The sequence below is a fragment of the Tenrec ecaudatus genome, chromosome 8, assembly GCF_050624435.1.
Source record: "Tenrec ecaudatus isolate mTenEca1 chromosome 8, mTenEca1.hap1, whole genome shotgun sequence".
Lineage (NCBI taxonomy): Eukaryota > Metazoa > Chordata > Mammalia > Afrosoricida > Tenrecidae > Tenrec > Tenrec ecaudatus.
This window is the reverse complement of record NC_134537.1, coordinates 16,392,051-16,417,168: the sequence shown is the minus strand read 5'-3', so window position 1 is coordinate 16,417,168 and position 25,118 is coordinate 16,392,051. Positions and strand designations below refer to the sequence as shown.

Here is a 25,118-nt window from a genome sequence, read left to right as displayed (position 1 = left end):
TGAAGCAGAATAAAGGGGTTGCAGCCCCCTACCCCCAATCAAATCCATTCTAGTCAGAATTTGATGAAGCCTTTAGATCTCACCATAAGTAAAGTCAGACAACAACGTCATGCATGCAATGACACTCCAGTGGGTCATACATAGCAAACTACAAGCTGTGGAAAACGAGAAGCGGGATGACCTAATCTGTTCAACAAATCAATGCCAACGAAAAAGAAACAGACACAAATGGGCAAAGATGCAACCTCTAGGCTAGGGTTTCTCAATCTTGGTACAACTGATATTTAGGCCTGGGAAGTTCTTTGATGTCGTTGTCCTGTGCATTGTGGATATTAATATTTCCCCCTTGTCTTTCCCCACTAGATAGATGCCAGTAGTACCCCTCTATTTGTTGTGAAAACCAAAATGGGTCCAGACATTGTCCAAAATGTCCCTTGTACAATGGAGGAGAATTAGTCCCAGGTGAGAACCACTAGACTAAAAGGAACATATCAATCAGATGTAAAATATGGACCTTACTTGATCTATATTGAATTTTAAAAAGAATAGAATTTAAAGTAAATACTAATGGAGTATTTAATCATATATATGCTTTCTCCCTGAAAGTGTTGTTTAACTTCTAGAAATAAATGTGGTGATATTTGCAGATGAGATGTTATCACGCCTGGGATTTAATTAAAAACATTTGGAAGAAAGAAGAGTAGAGTCCCAGATAGTATAGACAGGACAAGATTGACCATTAGTTAATAAATGTTGAGACTGAATATGGAATTCATTTTACTAGTTTCTCATTTTATATGTTTGACAAGTGTGAGGGTGTAATAAGGTGGTGCCTCGTCCCTTATCCAAGTCGCTGCAGAAGAAGAATTTGGCCGTGGGCAAGTCTAAATCAGCTTCCTTATTCACTGATAGAAAAATAATCCTTTGTTTAGGAAAGTGATTGTTATTCTCGGCTTTTTCTTACCTCAAAGTAGCTAAATTAGCTGCAATTTGTTATGAGGCAGACATGTAAATAATTGGAATAAAATTAGCTAATGAAGTAGAAATGCATATCTAGTGACAACAGATGACGAGTTACCACTGAGAAAGACCCGAGAAAGGCTCATGGAAGGAGTATTTGAATTGCATCTTGGAGAATGATGAGAGACCCCTATGACAAAGATTTGAGAAAGGATGCAAGCTGGAAATAGCCAAGATAGCATTCTCCATCGGTGTTCCAAGTGGAATCAGTGCTCATTTCTATATAGTCAAAGTGAAGGCCTAGATGGGGCAAGTGCAGGAGAGGTGAGAGTTAGGGTTAGGGTCAAATCACAAAATATATGGCATACCTAGTTAAACATATTAAACTTTTTCTTTGGGGTAGTAAGAAACCAGTATTTTCAGCAAGAAAGAGAGAGTGATTTATTTTGGAAGTAATCAATGTGGTCATAATATAGAGCCTGGAGGAGAGATGACCATTTAATTCATACAAAAAGGGACAAAGACCTGGATTAGTGAGAGTGGAGCTTGAGAAGGCGGAATGCATATAAAGGGGCAAGGAAGGGTAGAGCCACACACTATGTCTAATGGGTTTATAATTTTCCCTAATGCTAACCTCAGTTTTATATAAGACAGCTTTCTAGAGGATAATTTCCCTAACTGCCCAGTGCTCATCTGTCTTTGCCACGTTTGCATTGACTTCCAGATAACTTTATTGTCTGTGTTCCACAGGCCCTAGTGTGGCACAAATGGTCTGTCTTTGACTGCTCATCTATTGAGGTAGAAAAAGAAAGGCTTGTCATATTGCTTCTATAGAGATTACAGCCAAGAAAACCTGTGGAGCAGTGTTTCTCTATAACAAATAGGATCTCCATGAATCAGAATCTACTCAATGACAATGGATTAATGGTTACTAAGCAATGAGGTCTTATTGAAACCACTCAAGTCAGAGCCCTGCAAGTCTGTCTCTCTGTCTGTCTGTCTGTCTCTCTCTCTCTCTCTCTCTCTCTCTCTCACACACACACACCCCATCCCCCCAAACTGGTCTTGGATATTCACCATCTTTATATTGTCTTTTCTTCTCTACCATTGTGTTTTTATCTCTATTTCATATGATCTCACTGTTTTGCAATTCAAGGACGATGCCTATACCAGGTCTTATTCAAGGCTGTAAACATTGGCGGTCTTCAATCATTGTGATTTAATTTACTTAAAATGCTATCAGTCTGAGTTCAATGTTGGCAACATAGTGTTTGTTTAAAGTACAGTACTTCAATGGAGGTTGTTTTGTATTTTAAGCCAGAGCTTGCTTCAGTTAATTTCATGTGATGACAGCACAGTGTGGCAGTGAGGCAGGAGACCCTTGAATCCACGGGATTTCTCAATATTTTTTTTTCTCAATGAGCGTATTTGAATTCAGAACTATTCCTCAAGAACCAAATATTCTTGATTTTTGTGCCAACAAATAAACTTGACATTGTATAAATCAAATAGAATGAAACAACGAACACTGACTGGATTTCTTAAACTTTGTATTAAGAAACAAATATTTTTTAGATTTGTAATCATTTTATTGGAAACTCTTACAGATATCAAAACAGTCCATAGTTCCATCACATCAAGCAGTAATGTACAATTGTTACGAAACTCAGTTTCAAGACATTTTCTTTCTTCTTGAATTCCTTGATATCAACTCCCCTTTATCCCCTCCCAACAACACCCAGGAACCCTTATTATGATTATTTTCTCTGCGACCATCTTTTTTATGTCACATTTTAGCAATCATGTTGGGAAGGGGTGAGTATCATACAGTGCCACATCATTAGAACAAACCATTCTGGAACTAAGGTAAGATTTAAATAGAGGTCAAAGTCCACCTGCTTCCTTGTTGCACTTTTATATATATATATATTCTTTTCTTTTCTCCTACCCCACTATTACGTTTACTTGCCATTCACCTCTCAGATACAATTTGATTGATTAAACATGACCCTCTTTGTCATCAATTTTAGAACACTTATTGTTCCCCCATGCCTGTCATTGTTGGCTCCCCACTCATGCCGCCCTGATCCTACCACTCTCCTCCCTTGACCCCCAGGAACTGTCAGACCAGTCATTGTCTTTGTAAGATTTCCTATCCTGCCTATCTTATACAGATAAATACTGAAGAGAAAAAAATAAGTAGGTAATAATAAATATTCACAAGACTAAGGGTAAACATTAATCTCCCAAGTGGAGTGGCAAATGGGTCATCAGCAATATTTTGATTATATATTTGTGGCGATATTTGGAACTGTGTAGCCTGAGGGAGCAAACAGAGCAGGGTAAAACACTATTCTCAGTGGCGCCAACTCTGCAGGGCGCAATCTCAATTAAACTGGCTTGGCCCTTACTGTGGTCCCATGGCTGGGGCACGGTGTACTCTATGTCTATACATACTAACTACTATTTGAGATTTCAAATCCATCTCAGATGGAAGCTCTACCAATAGGGAAAGACAATATTTTTCGAATAAACACAATTGATTCATTACCTAGCAACAAGAAATGTCAGATTCCTTGTACTGAGAAAAATTGGGGCCTACTTCCAGAAGTAGAACACTCTTTAAAGTAGGGTTGTTTTTTTTCTATCGCTCTTCCAAAAATGTCCATAACAGAAGGAAATTTTCAGGAGAAGTCAATCGACCATGATAAAGTATAATGATCTTGTTGGCGCACTAGGTAAGAACTTAAGTGGTTTCTTAAAGCTTGGTGGGTTGACTCCACCAGCAGCTCTGTGGAAAAGAGCTTGATGTACGTACGCTCTTGTAAAGATGACAGCCATGGAAACCAGGGACCCAGGGAATCCCTGCTATCACTGTGAGTCTGAATTGTCTTCACAACACACAACAACATCTACCAGTATATGTAAGTTTCCTTATACATTGCTACCCGATGGCATTGCTCTGGTATCAAAATGCTATAATGAACATAGCAAGCATGAGTGTTGAAAACTTTATGAAAATTTCCTTCAGAATTAGTTGTAATTCATAAAATTAAAATGTCATTAAAGGAGAAAAGAAACAAAAGAGAGAAAGATCTTCATTAATCCAGGATGAAATTCAACCCAAACATGAACTCTTCACAGATGAAGCTGAATCCTTCTGGGTTATTTTCATATACTCTTCTATGGAAAAATCTATTCTAAGGTCACTTTGTTGTTGTTCTTCCATGTTGGCTTAAGGTTCTTGCCGTGTGAGGAGGAGTAAGGAGAAGGGGCATTATTTTTTTTTTTACTTGTCAGGACAGGATTCAGAGGACCATTTAAATTAAACAATATATACGTAGAGATAAAGAGAAAGGTGCTGGCGCTGTTGCTGGTAGTGCTATGCACCACAGTCAGACCATGTGGACATAAGAATAACATGTTGCCAGGTCCCGTGTCATAGTCAGCAGTATATTGGGGCCCATTATTGCCGGGATTGTGCAAACTTTGCCAAATAGAATGTCCTCTATTGGCAATTGATCTTTCCCGATGAGATGGCTAGAGAAAGCCATTTGGACAGCGCGCTGTTGGAATCCAAGTATGGATTTGTTGTATAAGGATCTTTATTCTTTAACAACAATCGGATTACAGTGTCCAATTTTTGATGGTAGATTACAAGAATTCCTCACTTACTGTCAGTCTAGGAACTCAGTCGAAACTTGACTACAATGAGCCATCCTGCTAGAATTTGAAATACAGCGGACATAGGTGCCAGTCATCACAACACACAATATCATATTGTAATAAAATAATATATGGGTGGTAAACATACAGAGATATGGCTTATCTCAAATGTTTACATGATTAAAAGTAGTTGAATATATATTTCAATTATTCAGCCATGTATAAGTACTCTTACTCTCGCAGATTATTCACATGGATTTATATATTCAAATAGATTTGCATCAAGTCACTTAATAATATTTCATAATATAATACTTTTGGATCACCTCCCTCCATTTTATCAGTTTAATTTTTAATTATAAATAATGTCATTGAAAATATACGTCAGGAATCTAAGTATGCATAAGATATTTTAAAGCCTATATTAAATGCTTCCATTCCACAGCTAAATGACAAACAAAATTGCTATAATCCTTGATATAAAGAACTATCCTTTAAATGAACTATAAAACTGCAATTAGTATGAGTATTATGAGAAACATGTTTAATGAATGTCAGGCTGTTATAGTGACTTTTCTCAGTTTTCAAAACCCACTGGCATAAAGTATAATCCTACCCTATATTCTATGATCATGAAATGTTAAATATTATTAATATTCAATTTAATAAGATGATATTAATAAAACATGCTCATAAAGGTTACTGGAATAATCCCTCAATGGCAATTCATTTCAGCATGAGCACAGTCTAATATATTTATGTAAATTTTTAGCTATAACTGTTAGAAAAGAACTAGAAGAGAGATATGTAGGAGAATAAAAATACTTGTACAAAGAATGTTTCGATTCAGAGCACAAGCATTTCCGTGATTTTTTTTAATATGGAAAGTAGTACATATGTGTCTAGAAGGCCAATACAATGGAGCCTTCACTTGCTAGCGATTGCTTTTTCTAACTAGTAACCAACACAGTGACATACTTTGATAATGCCTGAAAACAAGCCATGAAAATAACAGTGGATCTTTGGGGAGAGATGGGGGTTGTAAAATTCTACAAGGACTTAAAAACATTTTCCATATGCTAAATGATTCAAGCTGTAGGTTTGTAGCAAGCTATTACACAAGATAAACACTCATATCCATTTCTTTCCAAATTGGAAGCAAATCAGCATAAACATTCAGTCGCAGAGCTTCTAGTTGGATATAAGTAACTAGGATTCTTTCATCATAATTTCAGAGGAAGCTTTATTGTGGGTAGCTCCTGCTACAACCTTGCTAATCTTTATTATATGGTGGAAGCTTAAGTTTCACATTCAGAGATTATATTAACCAAGGGAGACTAACACAGCATCTTCAGCTTTTCATGAGAAGGCTGCCTTCTTTTTCAGAAGTTCATCGTTTGCAATTTCCCTTTTCTGGAATAACCCTCCTGACCCATACTTACATAAAATAAATGATTGTATTTGTAGTTCTTTCTGTTAAAAAAAAATCCAACAGATTGTCTTGCTTTCAGCATTCCCATGGAAGACTGACTAAGACAAAACCTAACCCCCGTGTTTATGTATCTTGACCTACATTTCTGAATATGTCTTAGTTCTGAAACCTTCCTCCACGTTTAACCATTAACTCAAAGTATGCCAGGACCTACTCTGGGAAAGAAAGCTCCTCTTGTTAGGTCTCTCAGGTGGGAAATACCTCAGTGCTTGGCTTCCCCCTAGAAAGAAGAATTCATGCCAAAGTCTGGTTTGTGATTCAAGTGGATTTTTATAAAGGAATGAAGATGGTTCAGGCTTTACAGTAACTGTACAGAGGCAACCTCATGGAACTGCACACCCACAGGTAGCAGCTAAGGAGAGAGAGAGAGAGAGAGCCAAGCAGAAAGTGGAGAAGCAACTGAAGGGTAAAAAGGTCAGTGGTCTCCAGGTTCTGGCCTTTAAGGGCCTTTGGCTGGGAGATGTGGTTGAAGGTACTGGTTAACCTCATTAGCTGAATAAAAGCCCACCTAGCCTAGTTTGGGCCAACCAAAGTGTACAGTGTCCCTGGCTCAAGGACCTGAATTTGGAGCATGCCCCTGAGATATCCCTGTCTCTTGCTATCGAACACTATGGCAGCATTTCTCAGTGTGTGAATGCTTCCTGCTCTTCCAAATATTGTAGCTAGATCAGTGCTTCGGGTGGAATGTTCTTCCTGTCCAGAGGAGCATCTCTTTCTCTGTATAGAACCTCGTTTTTTTTTTTTTTTGCTTTTTTTTTAGGTTGGAAAAACTGGGAATCTGATCAAATGCTAGCCGCAATACACATGCCCAGGGATAAAATAATCTAGAAAGAAAAAGGGCCATATGCACTGGAATAGTTTCAAGGCCAATACTCTGTCCATTTCAAACATTAGCATTTATAGTCCTTAGGGAACTACTCTTGGAAACACCTGCTTTCCTCCACTGCAGGAAGAATGGACTGTGTTGGTATTGCTTTCATCCAATCAATCACTGTGCTATTTGCATACGCCCAACATGTATCTCAGCATGGCATGTAGAGATATCAGACCTAATTAAAATATTATTTAATTGAAATCATTTTAGGAGCTATCGTGTTTAAAATAACATTATTTCCACCCTCATGCCTGTCTTCTCTCATCTGTAACAATTTGGATCTTATAAATGTAATTCCCATAGTCATATAGTCATCCTGACCCCCACACAACACAGAGAGACTACTAAGAGGAATGTGTAATACATTATTGATGACATTAAGGAAATTACAACACACATCACTCATTTTAATGGGTCTGTTTCAATGACACATCATGGTGACCAGGAAAGAGTGGAGCCAAACTCAGAAACTTAATTAATAACTTCCAGCAGTATTAGTGAAGGAGATGAAGCATCTTTGTTCAATTTACAAATCTTTCCTAGTCAAGTAAGGCAAAGGAAAAGTAATGAAAGTAAAAAAGAAGAATTTTAAAATAAAGACATTTGAGGTTTTCATGAATCATTTCCGTGTGTGTGTGTGTGTGTGTGTGTGTGTGTGTGTTGGCACATTAATTATGGAAATGCTTTCTCTTCTTCCATTTGTATATGGGCCTGGGATGCCACCCAATGTGAATATAAATCATACCCCATGTGAAGAAACTCCTAAATAAAATCACACTAAATAATTAAGCTATGTCTTTAAAAACTGGCCCAGGTTACTTCAAAGAGAAACTTGATGTTTTACAATTGTTGCAAATTCTTTTAGGGATTACACTTTATAGTTAATAGTGGATTACTATACTTATATTGGGTTTAGAAAAAATGTTTGACTTGGCCCCATATTCATGAAGAAACAAGTAATAAAATATTATTTATAGTTCAAATATTCATTTAGCTAAATTTGAATATAGTTTTTACTGACAAAAGCAGACTAACAAGTACATTGTTGACACGTCAAGCCTCTCTAAACTCCACCCACATATATCCAAGGCAAAAAGACTTCATGAGAAAGTGCTTTCAAAAACGTCTCCACTTATCTCCATCCTTGTGGACGGGGCTTTTCAAAATAGGACTTTGTAGTACCTTTCATCGTGAGGTGGAGTCTATTTTTCTACCTCTTGCATTGGATTTTGCTCTTAAAACTTGTTAGGGCCAATAAAACGTGGCCCCAAGTAGCAAGCCTGTGCTTCCAAAAGTCATCTACGCTTCTCACTTCCTCCTGGAACTCTGCAAACCCGCTGTGTGAACAAGACTGGGCTCGCCTGTTGGAAGAAGAGAAAACACCCGGAGCTGAGACTCTGTCCACTCAATGCCTCCAATACGAGAAGGACCTTGGCCAACTTGAGGACAGAACTGGATTGCCAACATAAAGCCAGCAAAAGATAGGCAGCCCTGTTCAAACTGGAAACCCAGCCACTCAGCTGAGTCCAGCCTCAATTGCCTGGACTTCCATCTCAATAGTTTACCATTCACCTGCTCTTTGCTTTCCCTTCTCCCTCTCAAATCAGTGGTTATTTTTTTAAGTCACTAAGTTTTGGAATGATTTGGAATGGAGGAACTATGAAGAAGGAAGGCCGGGTTGGAATTGATGCATCTGAATCATGTTGTTGGCAGGGGTCCTCAAACTTTTTAAACCGAGGGCCAGTTCACTGCCCCTCAGACCCATTGGAGGGCTGGACCATAGTTAAAAAATAATAACCATGAACAAATTCCTATGCACACTGCACATATGTTATTTTGAAGTAAAAACACCCGGCGGGCCAGATAAATATCCTCGGTGTCCTGTGGGCCATAGTTTGAGGATGCCTGGAAGACTATTGATTATAGCAGGGACAGCCAGAAGAATGGACAATTCTGTTTGGGAAGAATAATTGGATCTTTGAAGTGGGTGGATGGTGAGATTTTTGTCTCGTGTACTTTGGACTTGTTATCAGGAGACATCAGGCCCTGGAAAAGGCCATCCTGCTTGGCAGAGGGTCATAAAAAAAAATAAACACCTGGGTTAGACAGTTGATGGGGTTAACTTGGGTGAAATGGAAGATAGTAGGCCCTGGGAGGGAGAAGGGACAGCAAAGAGCAGGTGAATGGTAAAAGATTGAGGTGGAGGTGGGAGAAGTTTGAATAGTACCGTATATACTCGAGTATAAGCTGACCTGAATATCACCCGAGGCATCTAATTTTACCAAAAACCCTGCATAAAAAATGTTCTGGAAAAACTCGCCTTATATGCTAGTATATACAGTAGTTTAAACTGTTGACTACAAAGTTGAAGATATGAAATATAAACCCTCACCTATTTTACAAAAAAACAAAAACCAGGATCTTCCTGGATATGGATTGACATCATAATTTTAACAATGGGGCTCAAACATAACAATTATGAAGATGGCCTGGACGGGGCTTGGCTTTCTTCAGTTGTACAGGCCCCTGACAACAGTAACCATAGAAAACTGCTCTACTTTGGGGGTTTGGGGCAAGGATCTCATTACTGAGTCTACATTCTCTCTAAACATTAGTTGCAGAGCACAGTGTGTGATAGGAACTGGACAGCTCCTTGGGTGACTGAGGAGACTGGTGGTGTAATGGTTATGAGGTGTGCTGCTAACCTCTCATCGTCAGCAGATGAGGCTCTCTGCTCCCATAGAGAGTTGCAGTCTCAGAGACCCACGGGAAATTCCACCCGGACGGAGATCGCCATGAGTCAGAATTGACTCAATGGCAGTGGGTTTGGGTGTAGTTGACCCACTGAGTAGAAAATCACTATTGGACAGTTGCCGCACCATTCCCATGGGATGAATCTTACAAAGTTAGAGTACTATTGGTTTAAAAGTGTTAAAATCTCTACTCTTTAAATCTCATACAGTAACACACAATAAAACTAGTCTTCCCTTTAAGGAATAATTTAATGGATTGTTTTGCTAAATGACAGCCCAAGATATGGATAGAGCTTAGTTCATCTGTTTCCATTATGATTAAATATAAATTAGAGCACAAGTATTATAATAGACAGCTGTCTGCATATAGGGACTATCCCAACCATCTTCAGTCCATCAGACACCATTGTTCTGTCAGAAGTTTCCTGAGAAAGGACACCTTTTAAGATATTCACAATGGTCTCCTTTTGTAGGCTAACGTTCTCGATAAACCAGAAAATCCAAACTCACTGTTATCACATCACTGCTGGCTCATAGCCACCCGATAGTATAGGGCTGCCTCTTTCATGTGTTTCCAAGGGTGTAACTGTTATGGGAGTAGAAAGCCCTGTCTCCTGCAGAGTGGCTGGTGGCTCTGAACGGCTGCCCTTGCAGCTGAAAGCGCAACACAGACCACTATACCACTAGGACCCTAGCAGTTCTCAGTCAGTATCTTACAGGACAAAAAGGAAAATGAGTATCTCTACACTCAAAGAAGAGTGTAATCACGAGACATGGGTCAGCCCAATGGATAGTGCCTTTCAGAATCTGTCCACGATGGTCATACAGTTGGCTTCTATAAAAGGGTTTTTATTTTTAATTCCAATGTTTTTATTGCTTTTTGTCTTTTTAGTTCTATTTACCCTGCTGTTTTCTTCAATCTCCCTTCTAATTAATAAGTCAGTGTAGTGCAATGGGCTTTGTGCAGGGTTGGTATGAACAAAATCAGTGGTTCAAACAAACCAGCTGCTCTGAGGGGAAAAACAAAACAAAACCCCCCCTGTGATCCCTAACAGGTTTACAGGGTCAGAAAGCCTACGGAGCAGTTCCATTCTGTATTAAAGTTTGTAAGTCAGAATACATGAAAAGGCAGCAGGCTTTACCTCTCATTTTTCCATTCCGAATTATAATGGAGTAGAACCAACTGCCCAGTGGTTTTCTTAGACTGTAATTTTTATGGAGGAGCATTTTCCTACTAAGCACAAGGTCAGTGGTTCAAATCTATCAGTAGCTCCATGGGAGAGAGAGGAAACCTTGTGCTTACATAAATGAGTTGGAATCAGCTGGATGGCAGGAAGGTCAGTTTGATTTAATCTTCATTGGATCAGATCACCAAGCTTTTTCTCCTGCAAGGTCCGTGGGCTTTTGAGCTTTGGCCCTTTGTGTGAACACCTGATTAACCATTACAGCCCGGCTGCTACTTCAAATTGTGTGTGGCTGAAACCTCAACATTTTGACAACATTCTATCTTACGTAAAGTTTAAGATCTCATAGCATGTCATCTTCCATTTACTAGAATGACTTCTCACCCTCTAAAGACAAGTTTATTTGAATCCCCTGCAGGCACTTTCAATTAACATAGGGATGCTTTTCCTTCCAACTACACCCTCCTATTTCCCTTTGCCCCTTCTCAGCTCTTCTTTCCTTCATTAGCGTTGGTAAACAAAAGTGCTGAGGTCACACAACTTCACAGAATAAAAAGGGAATTTGATGTTTTGCCTTGATTCATTCCCCCTCCCCCCCCATGTATTTCCTAAGAAAAATGTGGACCATTTATTTTGGAGACATTACTCCACAGGCAAAACTTTATAATTTTGGCACTATGTGTTTAAGCAAAGTAGTAATTGATTGAGTATTGATATTTTGCCTAGCCTACCCAACAGCACTTCTTAAACATTTTACACGAGTAAGTCCTTTTGTTAGGTGCTCAGGTTTACAAAATATAAGATTAGAATGTACCTTGTAAGTCAAGCACTTAATGAATAAATTGAAATTTCTGCTGTGGTCTAGAAACTAGATGGCTAACCACAAAGTTGGTGGTTCAAACCCACCAGTGGCTCTGTTAGAGAAAAACGGGGCTGTCAGCTCCAGTAAAGATTTACTGTTTAGGAAACTCTACTTGGGTCATCATGACACTATATAAACTTTGGAATCACGGTCTTGTTAGATGTGTTTCTGTGTATCCTATCTTTAATTATCTTAACTGAAAATTACTAAAAAGCTTATATATATTCTATGCAGTGCTCACTGTAGAACATGATTCTAGGGACAATTCCAAGGTTAGATCCTTGGGTTGAGTTAGGTCAGGTTGACTCAAACAGATCCATTGACACTCATTTGTATAAGAAAGAGCTTTAAATCAAAGAACAATTGTATATTGAGAAAATATCCCAGCCTGGTCCAGATCATATCTATAAGTCCAATATTAGACAAGTATGTGTACTACTAGTCCATAAATTACTCTTCTGCTTCACTTAGCCACCCGCAATAATACTGAATGCAAGAAGATCACAGGCTGGTGAGTGAAAAAGCTTGTGGATCCAATGCCATTGGAAGCATCTCAGTGCTGCTGTGGGTCCACATGTCTCCTTCAACCTACTAATTGTCTCAATGGCAAGAAAATGAATCAGAGAGAGATAGAGGAAGTTCCCAGAATCTTCATGAGAAGGCCATGCTCATAAAGCAGCATCATCAGGCTGTGACCTGATTGATAGGCTGTGGCCCCTTTACTCTTAATACTCTCAGGTTGCCTTAAGATTATGTAGCTACCACAATCCTGATGGAATCCACCTAATTTGGCTCATCTGATTCCAATTACCATGATACAGATTGAGAAAACACAATTTTCTTCATGTCAGCATTAGGCATTTCTTTCACCAAATGGATTTTCCAGGAATGACCATATGGTCAAACATTAGCAATGAGATTTGAAAGGAGATCTTCTGGGGTATTCTAAGAGGACTCCAAAACCTGTTGCCACCAGAGTTACTCAATATGACAGAAAAGAATTACCACAACAGAATAGCTCATGTGTTCAAACTGCACGTCCTTTTGGTTAGCAGCCAATCCCTTAACCATGGCATCACCTGGGGTCCTTCTAAGAACAGAAGCTCCTTGAATTTTCTGGAAAACCACACAATACTCTTCCCCCTCCCCTCCCATGCTTATTTTGTGAGAAGGATATAATGATATGAAATCTGTAAATGCTATATGCATTTATTTCCACTAGAAGGATAATATTACTGGAGATGAATTTAAGACCATAGAAACCTGCTGTGAGATAAAGAAACATTATCAGGATATGATTGAATTGTTATATCAAAGTAACCTAAATTTTGCTTTTCTCCGAACTTTCAATTTCATGAGCCAATTGGCTGTTCAGGATAATCTGAGTACTCTTTAAATACAGAAAAATATACAATGCCTACTGATTTGCTTGCAGAGAAATTAAATACACAAGTATTCTCTGTAGTAATCATATATATTAGTTTTAATTTGATATGAAAAAATCAGAGTTTATCGAGTTGACCTTTGAAAATAACATGCACAGGGTAAAAAGGCATAGCACCTATTAAATTGTGAATATATCATTTAAGATCATTTGAAACTTTAAAAATCAATAGATCATTAATTTTTTGCTTAATTTTAGCTAAAAGAAAATATAGCTTCAAAGGAAGTGATTGACCTATTAAAGCTGTGTACTGTGATCAAAGTCTGAAGATACTTGATGAAAGGATTTTTTAATGTATTACTCTCAGAAAATTAAAAAAATATTACATTCAATATTTATTGAAATGTTACATACGTTGATTTACAGAGTCACTTTGAAATGTGACCAAAAAACATACACTTCAGGAACTCTCTAATATTGTCGCTAGCTGCTATAAAGTCATTTGGACTCCTGTCCACACTGTGCGCAATAGAAAAAAATACTGGTGGTGGTAAAGTCAAAGGACTTGGAATGAAATTTCCACCCATGTCTTTGCAACTCCCACCAAGTGATTGGGTAGGACCATGAACATAGGGTGTGTGAAATCCTAAAAAGGTTGATTAGTGAATATAGTGGATATAAGTATGAGGCATCTCAGGAGCAGGAAACAAGAATCCCAGGACCATCAAAAAAGAAACAGACATTGGTAGAGCACATAAGAGATCCTGTCTGAAATAGCGGAGGAGTCACTGAAACCTTGTGACACAGAGACCACGAGACACCAAAGAAACCACAGGGAGACAGACCAGGAGAAAGTGAAGCAGGGAAACTGGACCAAGGTTAGAAACACCAAGGGCTGTGCTATGGAGCAGCTGAGGATCAGAGAGAGACTTGTCTGTTGACTGAGAAGTGCTGTTGTGGACCAATGACTGCATCCTTACTGTTTTCTAACCTTCATTTGTGGTAACCTGTTACCTTCCTTAAAAATAACAACAACAACAAACAAACAAACCCAAAACTTCATCTTGAGTCCAGTGAGCCTTGTGTGGCCATTGCATGTAGCTATCAGACCTAGCAGAGAAGCGGAATGTCATGTTAGGAACAATTGTCATCAGACAAGGGTAAAAGAAAGGTGCAGGGTAGGGGAGGTGTGTCTGATATCGGTTGACAGTTGGCCTTGACTTTGATATGCCTTCTTTGTGTGGCCAAGGAATATCAGAATTGGTCCCATCCTGTTTCTTCACTGGTCCAGCCTCTGTATTGTTGTGGTCGCAGCGTCAATCCACATCTCTACGAGTCTTCTTTTTACCTACCCTCTGCTTTCCAAACACTTCTCCAAGGACTCTCCCTCCTCATGTCCAAAGAATGTGGGGCAGCCTCACCATCCTTGCTTGTAAGGCTCATTCTTTTTTTCCTTTAAAAATCATTTTATTGGGGGCTTGTATAACTCTTATCACAGTCCATACACACAACTATTGTATCAAGCACATTTGTTGCCATCGTCATTCTCAAAACATTGGCTTTCTACTTGAGCCCTTGGTATCAGCTCCTCAATTTTTCTTCTCTCTCCCCCCCACACCCCTCTCTCATGAACCCTTGATAATTGATAAATTATTATCTTGTCATGTCTTATACTGTTCGATGTCTCCCTTCACCCACTTTTCTGTTGTCCATTCCCCAGGGAGGGGACTATACATAGATCCTGTGATCAGTTCCTCTTTTCTACCCTACCTTCCCCTTATCCTCCTAGTATGACTACTCTCGATATTGGTTCTGAGGGTTTTATCTGACCTAAGTTCCTTGTGTTTCCAGTTCCTATCTGTACCAGTGTGCATCCTCTGGTCTAGCCAGATTTGTAAGGTAGATTGGGGTCATGATAGTGGGAGGGAGGAAGCATTTAAGAACTAGAGAAAAGTTTTATGTTTTATCATTGCTACACTGCACCATGACTGTCTTATCTCCTCCCCGAGACCCTTCTGTAAGGGATATCCAGTTGCCTACAGATGGGCATCATTCACAATGATATGATTGTTTGTTCTTTGATGCCTGATACCTGATTCCATCAACACCTTGTGATCAAACAGGATGGTGTGCTTCTTCCATGTGAATCTTGGTGCTTCTTAGGTAGATGGCTGCTTATTTATCTTCAAGCCTTTAAAACCCCAGATACTATTTCTTTGGATAGCCAGGCACCATCTGCTTTCTTCACCACATTTGCTTATGCACACATTTTGTCCTCTGTGACTGTGTCAGGAAGGTGGGCATCTCTGAATGCTGAATTTTTAGAACAGAGTGTTTCTGTGTTGAGGGACTACTTGAGTGGAGGCACAATGTCCATCTGCTACCTTAATACTAAACCTATAAATATATACAATAGGTCTATCTCCTCATCATATATAACTATATTTACATATGTAAATGCCTGTATTTAGACCTCTTTGAATGTCCTTTGCCTCCTAGTCCTTTCCTCTATTTTCTTTTACTCACCTCTTGTCCCATTACCATACTCCGCTTTCATTAGGGTTTCAGTAATTCCTTTCTGTTACATTGCCCTTGATCAAGCCCTACCAGGCCTCCTACACCTTCCTAACCATCAATTTTTGAATCACTTGTTGTTCCCTTGTCCGTTTGTTAAAACCCACTTTTAAGGCTCATTCTTACTGTATTTTTTCCAACACATATTTGTCCAGTGTTCTATCAGTCCACAGTATACTTAACATTCTTCCCCAAACCATAATTAAAAATCATCCATTTTTCTTTAGTCTTCTTTATTCATAGTCTAGAACTCATATTATTATGAGTTGATTGAAACATCATGGCTTGGGTTAGGCACATTGTAGTGTCCTCTTTGTATTTGAATACTTGAAGAAGATCCTTTGAAGCAGATTTTTCCAATGCAATACCTTACTTGATTCCTTGACTTTGCTTCCATGAGCATCAAATGTAGATCCAAGTCAAATGGAAATCCTTGATGACTTCAAGATTCTTTCCATTTCTCATGATGCTGCTTTTGAGACCTAGTGGTGAGGATGTCTGCCTTTTTGAAGCATAGGTCATAAGAAAGGTTGTAGTTTTAACTAACAAAGTCATTGGTCTTTATATGACGTGATCACTAGTGCCAAGGCTCTCACCAATGCCATATTTTTCTTACTGCTGATCCTGTTTCCAACTTCTGCATTCCAATCATCAGTGATTATCAATGTATCTTAATTGCATGCTTGACCAATTTCAGACAAAACTGAATATCTTCAATTTCTTCTTCTTTGGCCCAAGTGGTTGGTGCATACATTTTAGAAATGATCCTGAACTGATTTTCCTTGTGGGTGTCTCAGTGTGATTTGATCACTAATACCGTCGTACTTCATTCAGGATAGCTCTTGTAGTGCTCTGTTTAACAATCACTATGATGTCCTTCCTCTTCCCCTTCCTGTTCCTGGCACAGTAGACAGTGTAACTGCTGCTTTAAAATGGCCCATCTGAATGTTTCCGCTCACTAATGCCGGAATATTGATCACTGTGCATTCCATCTCACTGTTCCTTCCCTGAATAAATTTGTTAACAATTTGTTGGTAGATAATTTTTACTAGCATAGGACATAAAAGACTGCTTGTGCCCCCTTGTAAACAAATGGAGACACTTACAATATACTCTACACATTTTAAAGTCACTTAAAATCATCTGATTTGGAAGTAATATTCATTTTCTTTGAATATATATTAGAATTTTAAAAAAATAGAGACTGCTAGTACATAGCAAGATTTTCAGGTACTCTAAAAGAAGATCCATGTAAGAACACTTCTCAAGTAATTGGCTATGAAGGATTAAAGAGAATCTACAACACCAATCATGCACCTAGCTAAACCATTCAGAAACAAAGCCTGTCTAATAATAGAATCAAATAAATAATACATTTAAATAATACAATTTGAGTGTTAAAAACTCATGTGATCATCCACAAAAGTGATGGCGACCATGGAGAAGTGGGTTCAGAAGAGCAGTAGCCAAGGTTGGTTGGTGTCAGAGAGCAGTACCAATATCCCACTACCTCAACAGCCAGTTTAGGACACTGAAAAATGGTTCCTACCATTTTGTTTTATTTCCCTCTAAATATAAACACTTTCTCATTTGTCTCATTTTCCTCTAAGTGTAAAAAATAGTCAAATTTTTATCATCTGATCATCATAGTCGGTTCCCTTGAATGTGCTTTATGAAAATGGAACCATAATCTTATATTATGCCTGGCATTTGCACAATTTAGACCAGGACCACGTTCTTAGAGGTCCTAGCTTTTGCATGCTTCAGAATTCACTTGGTGATGTTATTTTGAGGATACCGGATGAATGTGCCTGCCGAAACATTCAAGTCTTGAAAAAATGTCACGGCAACTTATATCCAGATGTCCAGTGCAAAGGAGCCATTACTTTTCTTCCTCTCTACTGAGGGTCAGTATTACAATTGATGTGGTTCAGAGATATGTGTTTTATCAATTGTATATCTTAAAAAATAAGTCTTAAGAAAAAAGATGGACATTGATAAGATAACACTAAGCTCACTGGATAAAACAAGTCAGTTAAAAATGAAAGTCTATATATAAGAAGTACTACTAAAACTCTGTCTTAAGACTCACCTCAATTCCTATGTTAGAATCTTAATCAATGTTGCTAGCTGCTGTCAAATCACTGCTCCCAATGCACAGCAATGTCATGTACAACAGAAAAACACTGCTCATTCCTGGGTCAATCCACTGAGAGGTTGTCGATAGGGAAGTTTTGATCATAGAGTTTTCATTGGCTGGATTTGAGAATACAGTTAGGCCTTTCTTCCTAGTCTGTCGTAACCTGTTTAGTAAGTTAGCAATGTGAAAATCCCACTGAAGAAGAGGTGGTGGCTGCACTTAAGGAACATTGGCCAGAAATCTAGTCCAGTTCTTCTGCATAGAAAGTGAAAATTCAATCACTAACCTCGGAGTCTCCATTAACCCCGTGATGCACCTGCTGCAATCTTTGTCCTCCTAACTCCAAGCCAGGTCAAACTCACTGCTATTGAGTCAATGCTGCCTCGAGCTACACTCTGTACATTCCGAGACTAAATGTTTATGGGAGTAGAAAGGCCAGCGCTGACTCATAGTACACCCTGTGGATTCTGAGACTCTGTTTATGGGAGTAGAAAGCCCATTCTTTCTCCTGCAGAGCTGCTGGTGGTTTTGAACTGTCTACCATGCAGTTCAAAGTTCAACATGTAAGTAGTACACCGTCCAGGCCTGTCCTATTATCAGAAGATAAGGGAAATAAAGACAGAATGTTGAGAAGGAACCATGAAATAGATCTAAAACTAGTTTGAATGTTTGGAGAAAAGAGAAAAAAATTAAATTCACTAAGTGGTAACAATAAAAAGCATGTCCATGTGAGTCTAAAATCCACAGTGATTTGAGTAAATTATTTTAAAACTTTTAGAGTTGTGTACCTTTTTTGTTGTTCTTAGTTAAGTATTGACTTTATGAAATAATAAACTACCTTTTAATATATATATTTTTAATACTAAAATTGTCATGATGGCAGTGAACAGGTTTTTAAATTATTTGAATCCCACCACTGATCAGAAAAAAAAATCACACTCCTCATGGATGTGTTCAAGAGCCTTTATTACTTATGCATTAATCAGATGATGATAAATGCAGTATAGTTGATCAAGACTGCTTTTTGGTCTCCCTATAGGTTCCATATGAGTACAAAGTATTCTGGAATTCTCATTTTCATAATGTTATGCACAATGTGTTAGGATCCATTCAGTTGAACGCCTTTGTGTATTCAGTAAAACACAAGCAAACATCTCTCTGATTTTCTTTGCTTTAACAAAGTTATGTCTGACCTACACAATGCATTTCTTATTCCATGGCCAGTTCTGAATCCAGCTTGGATTGTGGTCATTCCCTGTTGAGGTTCTGCTGCCACCGTCTGTCAGTTTGTCACCCTGTGGTGACTTGCATGCTTCTGTGATGGTGGAAATTATTTCACCAGCCATTTGAAGACCAGCAAGATCTCCTGTGACGAACAGGCTTCAGGGGTGCTTCTGTACTCAGACAAACGAAGAAGTACCCAGTGAACTACCACTGGGAAAAAATGGGCAGTGAGAACCTCATGAATGGCAGGCAAAATTGTATGGTGTAATGCTCAAAGGTGAGCTGCTAAGATTGGAAGGCACTCAAAATAAGATTGGGAAAAAAGCTGCCTCCGGAAAGCAGAGTGGGTGGACATAAATGACATAGAGAGAGTGATGCTGTGACCTCTGCTGATGGGACATGACTCGACATGAAGAGCCAACATTGCAAACTTTCATTAACAGTCAGACTATGGAATATATAATAATTAGTATTTGTTAGAAAATAGTTGGCAATCCGTGTTGAGGATTTAATGTGCTTTTTTCAATAGTCTAAGCGTGCTTAACCTCATGTAATTCTCAATGTAACTTGGCGATAGGTGACATTATTCTAGAGAGACTCACTGGAGGGAAGGGTCTGGTTTGCTCACAGCCTCAAGCAGTAAGGAAGATATTTAGAAAAGTGCTGATCCAAAAAATTCCATTCTTAATGTCTTAAATTCCATTTTAAAGTAATTTCAACACATGTTTTTGGACCATTTTTGAAACAAGCTTCCAATAATTAGTAAACATGAGACATGGGGTTTCCCAAGGAAAAAAACAACATAACCCTGTTTCAAATGAGCTAAGCAATGACTGCCTTCTCAAAAAGAAACAGCAAGTTTTCTCTCCTTCACTGGGGTAATGTTTCCCTTTCAAAATCAAGCAGGTTGGCCTGAGATGCTTTATAAGAAAGACAGTAGTTGCATATACTAATCTCTTATCCACTACCCTGAATTTTAAAATGTGTCTCTTTTAATGTAGCAATTAAAGGCTTGAAAATAAAGTAAAACAGAAATTTTAGACACTAAGTGACCAGTGCCCTATTGAGAGAATATTATATAAAATTTCTAAAATAATTTATCTGAAGCAAAATTGGGAAATATATCCAATCTAGTCATTTTTTAGAATAACCACTAAATTTACAAGGGAATACAACATGAAAGAAAATAGCATGTGACTAAAAACAAAACGGAAAAGCTGAGGTGGCCAAAATTCTCTCCCCTCTATGAAAGATGAGAGAGATCATTTGTAAAGGAGAGACAGTGTCTACAGAATGATCCAAAAGAATAAGGACTTAATCCTAAATATTGCCTTTTCTGAGTGGCAGCCATTGTTCATGGAGAGCACAACACAGTATTATAATGGTGACAGTTGGCAGGGTAGAAACCAACTGATTTCAGCTTGAATAAATTAGTAACCATTCCTGAGAAGTCAGCTGTGATTCATGGGAACCCCAGAGTCAAACTGCCCCACTGATTTTTCAACTCTGTAATGTGGTCTCTGGGTAGGTGCAAACTACCAATCTTCTGGCTAGCATTCAAGGGCTTACGCAGGGACTCCAAAATAATAAATACACGGTGCAAAACTTAGGACAGCAAGCGAGCTGTTCTTTTGGAAGTATTGCAAGGAGCAGGTGTCACCATATAACAGGGCAGAAAGGTTGAGGAGAGGGTACTTTATTTGTTTGAGCATAGGCCTTGGGAGTATGTTCAAAAGGCAAAAGGCAGAAACCACTGCAGCTAGCAGCAGTGATGATGGAAGCGCGGAGACAGAGGGTTGGTGATAATTAATGGAGCAAGGCCAGGGCACAGGAGGAGAAAGGTCAAGAACAGAGGGGCACAACTAGATTGGGAAAGGTCATTTTCTTCTTTCTTTTTCAATCTCAGACGAGAGGAAGAAAAGAATACACATGGTGCCGACTATTTGAGGGATGAGCAAAAGAACTGGGAACAGCTCTACTGTCTCCGTTAAAAGACTTTGTTACTCAACATTAGCATTCAGTGCCATCATTCACCAGCACGCAGGCTGTGATAACAGCCCTAGCTAGCCATGTCCACCTCCTTCAGCCAGGTGCTTCTGAAGATGCTGCCCTCGTGTGAGCGCAATACGCAGTTACTTCTCAATCAAACTTGGGTGGTCTGTATGAAAACACAGGGGTGTTTGATTTACATAGCCCTCTCTGATCAAAAACTTATTCGTTTTCTACGGCTGCTATATCAAAATAGCATACATTGGGTTGTTTATAAAAGACAGAGATTTATTTTCTCACTGTTTTGAAGCATAGAAGGCAAAGTAAACACGCCACTTGACTGTGGGCTTGGCAGTTCCAGGGAGGGAGATCCTTCATTGCTTCCTCTCGCTTCTAGGAGCCCCAGTCATCCTTTGGCATTCCCTGGCTTGCTGCTACATCCTTATCCAGACCTTCTCCCTCTGCCTGCCTCTATGTCTCTCCTCATCTGCTATATGAATGGCCCTCAAATTTGAATGACTTACCTTGATCTACTATGACCTCCTATTAACTGCAGAGACATGTTCAGACTTTAGCTACAAACACAGTCACAGGTGTAATTTATAGAGGGGCTCTATTCCATTTATAAGAGAGCGTCCACAGCAATGTGCTGTATGATTATCTGCTTCAATGCAGTTTCTCTTACATCTCACTGTCACCAAGTTGATTCGATCTCACAGGAGCCCGATAGAAAGGTCATAACCTTAGGGGGGCAGCCAGCCTCATCTTTCTCTCACAGTGTGGCTGATGGGGTTAAAATGCTGACTTTACAGGTTAGAAGCCCAATGTTTACCTCATAATGCCACCAGGATGCCTTATTCAGAATAATAAAAAACTTGCACTCCCTACTATGGAGTTGTTTCAACTCATAGCAACCCTATTGGACAAAGTAGAAGAGCCCCTGTGGATTTCCCAAATTTTAAATTTTCACAGAACTAAACATCTCTTCTGAGATTCAGGGTAATATATACTGTTAATTAGCAGAAGAATGTAAGAGAAGCTTCCCCAAGTGACCGAAAGTAATTTAGCTTTACAGCAAGCATAATGCCAAAGACAAATTAGGTATATAAATAGGGGTTGAATTAATGAAGTCAAAATCAAATTTGTTTTACTAAGATACTAGAATATTCATGTATTTCAGACATTGAGTGTAGGTAGGATGAATTTTGAATGGTTTCCTGTTTACTACCATTTCCAGAGTCAATTTTTCCTACCTATTGGATGTTAGATTTATAAGAATGTATGGGATCCTAGGAAACATATAGAAAGATAGAGTATAGAATTGTAGTGCAAGTCACAACTCTGACTTTCAAGTTACTACTAGCCACATCAAAAAAGTGAATTTAATGTAACAAATACATTCAAAGCATTATCATGTCAACATGCAATACAGTATTCTAATGCTGATTTTCCTTTCATTTCTTCATAAAAGTCTTAAAATCTAGTGTCTACATTGCACATTTAATATATTTCAATGTGTACTGCCTATATGAGTATGTGGTATAGAAATAGGAAGAAGCTAGAATTTAGAAAAAGAATGATTATAAAAATGATGCTAATGTTTCCTTTAAAAATGAATACTTTAATAACAAAACCAAGCAGTTAAATAGTAGCTTATTTCTTAAGAGTCACATAAACCATGTATTTTGGGGTTAAAAGTTTGAGACAGGTACTAGGTGCAATTTTTATGTTATGAGAATGCTGAAAGCCATTTTGGCCTGACATTTCTTGCTTAGCATTTTCATGACAAAGAAAACAAAAAACTATCCCGAGTATCCTGTTAGCAGAACTGGAAAATGCCCTCCCCCGGCTGAGACCTTGCACGTATCACTCAAGAAAGAGTAAGGATAAATGATCGCATTATTGAACGCGGAAGTAATGATGTATGCTAGAAATGTCGACAGATCTTTAATTGCAGAAGCACGAAGTGGGCAGCTGTATATACCATCCATCATGATAAATGGGAGTTTAGGATGCAGTTTGCTGGCTTGACCTTCAAGCTCCAACTGTGTTTTGATCATCAAGAGTCCATAAATATTGTAATTTACAGTCTCTGAAAGGAGGCTATATGGACACAATAAAGCACATATGCTGTCTGTTGTGAGGGAGAAAGGCTTGTTGGTAGTATATATAGATATCCACTCGTCTCATATCCTATATCCTGTGGACAAAATTCACCTATGTTAACACCTTGCTTTTCAAAAAAATCACTGTCAAATAACTAATAGTTATTCTCGGTTCTTTTACTTTTGATCATAGAATGCAGGCTCCATTTATAGAACCTCAGCTATTGGCTTCAGAAGTCTGAAGGATTTAGGCCACAGAGATCTCTCAGCAAACATGTTCTGACCATCACTGGAAAATGGATACATACTCTGGACCACAAGGAATATGTTAGAATGGCAATAGTCAATCCCACAAAGGGACAGCCAAGGGCGAGTTTATTTATGTTTAGTAACACGCCTACCTTCTCTGAGCTCGCACTTCTGGAAAACAGGGATCAAGTTAAAGTAGCATCTGGCAAGGGAAGTAACTCACAAGGCCCAACTGTGCTCTTTCTTTAGAGAGTGGGAGTAATACGAATGTGGCCGTCTCCAGCGTCTTCTAACAGGTAGGGGTCAGTAAGGGAGAAGTAGCCAAGAAGAACACAGGAATGAACAAAAGAAACAACAAAGTATTGAAGTATTCATTCAAATTTCTACTTGTCAGCAGCACGCCATCTACACTTAGGCAAAGGGACAAATGACCCAACAGATTTTGAGGTCTTCATTTTATAGCATTTATACGACAATATACCATACCATTTATCTTATCAAAAATATTTATCCAAACAGTTTATATGTCTATATTAGTACTAATAAACTGAGCAAAATGAAATTTGGTTAATTGGAATCTAATTTGTGTGAGAAAATAGTAGCTTCAATGGAAGAAATGGAATTGTTAAAATTATCAAGCTTTCATTTGTGACTTATATTAACATATAAATAAATAAAATAGCAAATATTTTCTGAAACCAAAGGCTTCATTAAGCTTCAGAAACAAATCCAGGAAAATGTTGAATTAATTTTTTCATTCTAATTTTCAAGGTTTAGAATGATTTTCAATTCATCTATATGAAATTCTTACCACCAATTGACACTACCAACTAGCCTTGTGTCCTCTTTGTGTGTTTCACAATTGTTTATTTTTAATAGTTAAACAATGAGAGTAGTATTAGAAATGAAAGGAATAAGAACAACCTGCAGAGAGGGTATGTAATATGTGTTATATTGCATTATTTCCTCTTCAACTGAGGTGGCTACATTTTATAGGCTTTCGAATAAGTTAGATTGAGATAGAATACTGTCCAACTCCCTGGTGGACCTTGTGTAAGCTTTGATTCAAAAACGAGACCTACTATGATTAGCAATTAAAAAAAATTAACTGGCATCTTTGAAGGCAAGTCCTTCCAAAATTACTTGGCCATGCTTCTTTCCATTTTACATTATTGCATAAAAATCTGATTACTATTTACATGTAATTATTTCTGGATGAGTAAGGGAGGCAAGGTGAATTTTTAGTGTACAAGAAGATTAGCCAAATGTACCCAGACAGATACAATCAGAATATCTTCCCAAGACTGGTTAGCTATTTAAAATGCTAAACAAAACTAATCGTACCTTGTTTGTCAAATTATTGAAGCTTGTATCAATATAACCTTTACTAGAAAACAGCAGAATACATTGTGTCCATATTGTAGTTGTTAGACACATAAATTCAAATTATTTTTGAAACCACCCCCAATTCCATATCCAATCCATCACTAAGTTCTATGAATTCTAGCAACAAAATGTTTCAAATTCACCTTCCTTTATCCATTGCCAAGATTTATCTAGCAACAAGTTATCTTACCTAGATTATTGAAACATTTCTAATGCATCCATTATTTATATTCTTCTGTACTTATTCACTACATATATAGGAATACATAGCCATGC

The 25,118-nt window shown here is 38.3% G+C and overlaps 1 protein-coding gene across 5 annotated transcripts in view; it reads right to left on the bottom strand.

The window, feature by feature from the left end:
* The window catches only part of NAALADL2 (N-acetylated alpha-linked acidic dipeptidase like 2), a 1,559,949-nt gene that overhangs the window by 9,418 nt on the left and 1,525,413 nt on the right, over positions 1-25,118 (bottom strand). The window lies entirely within an intron of this gene.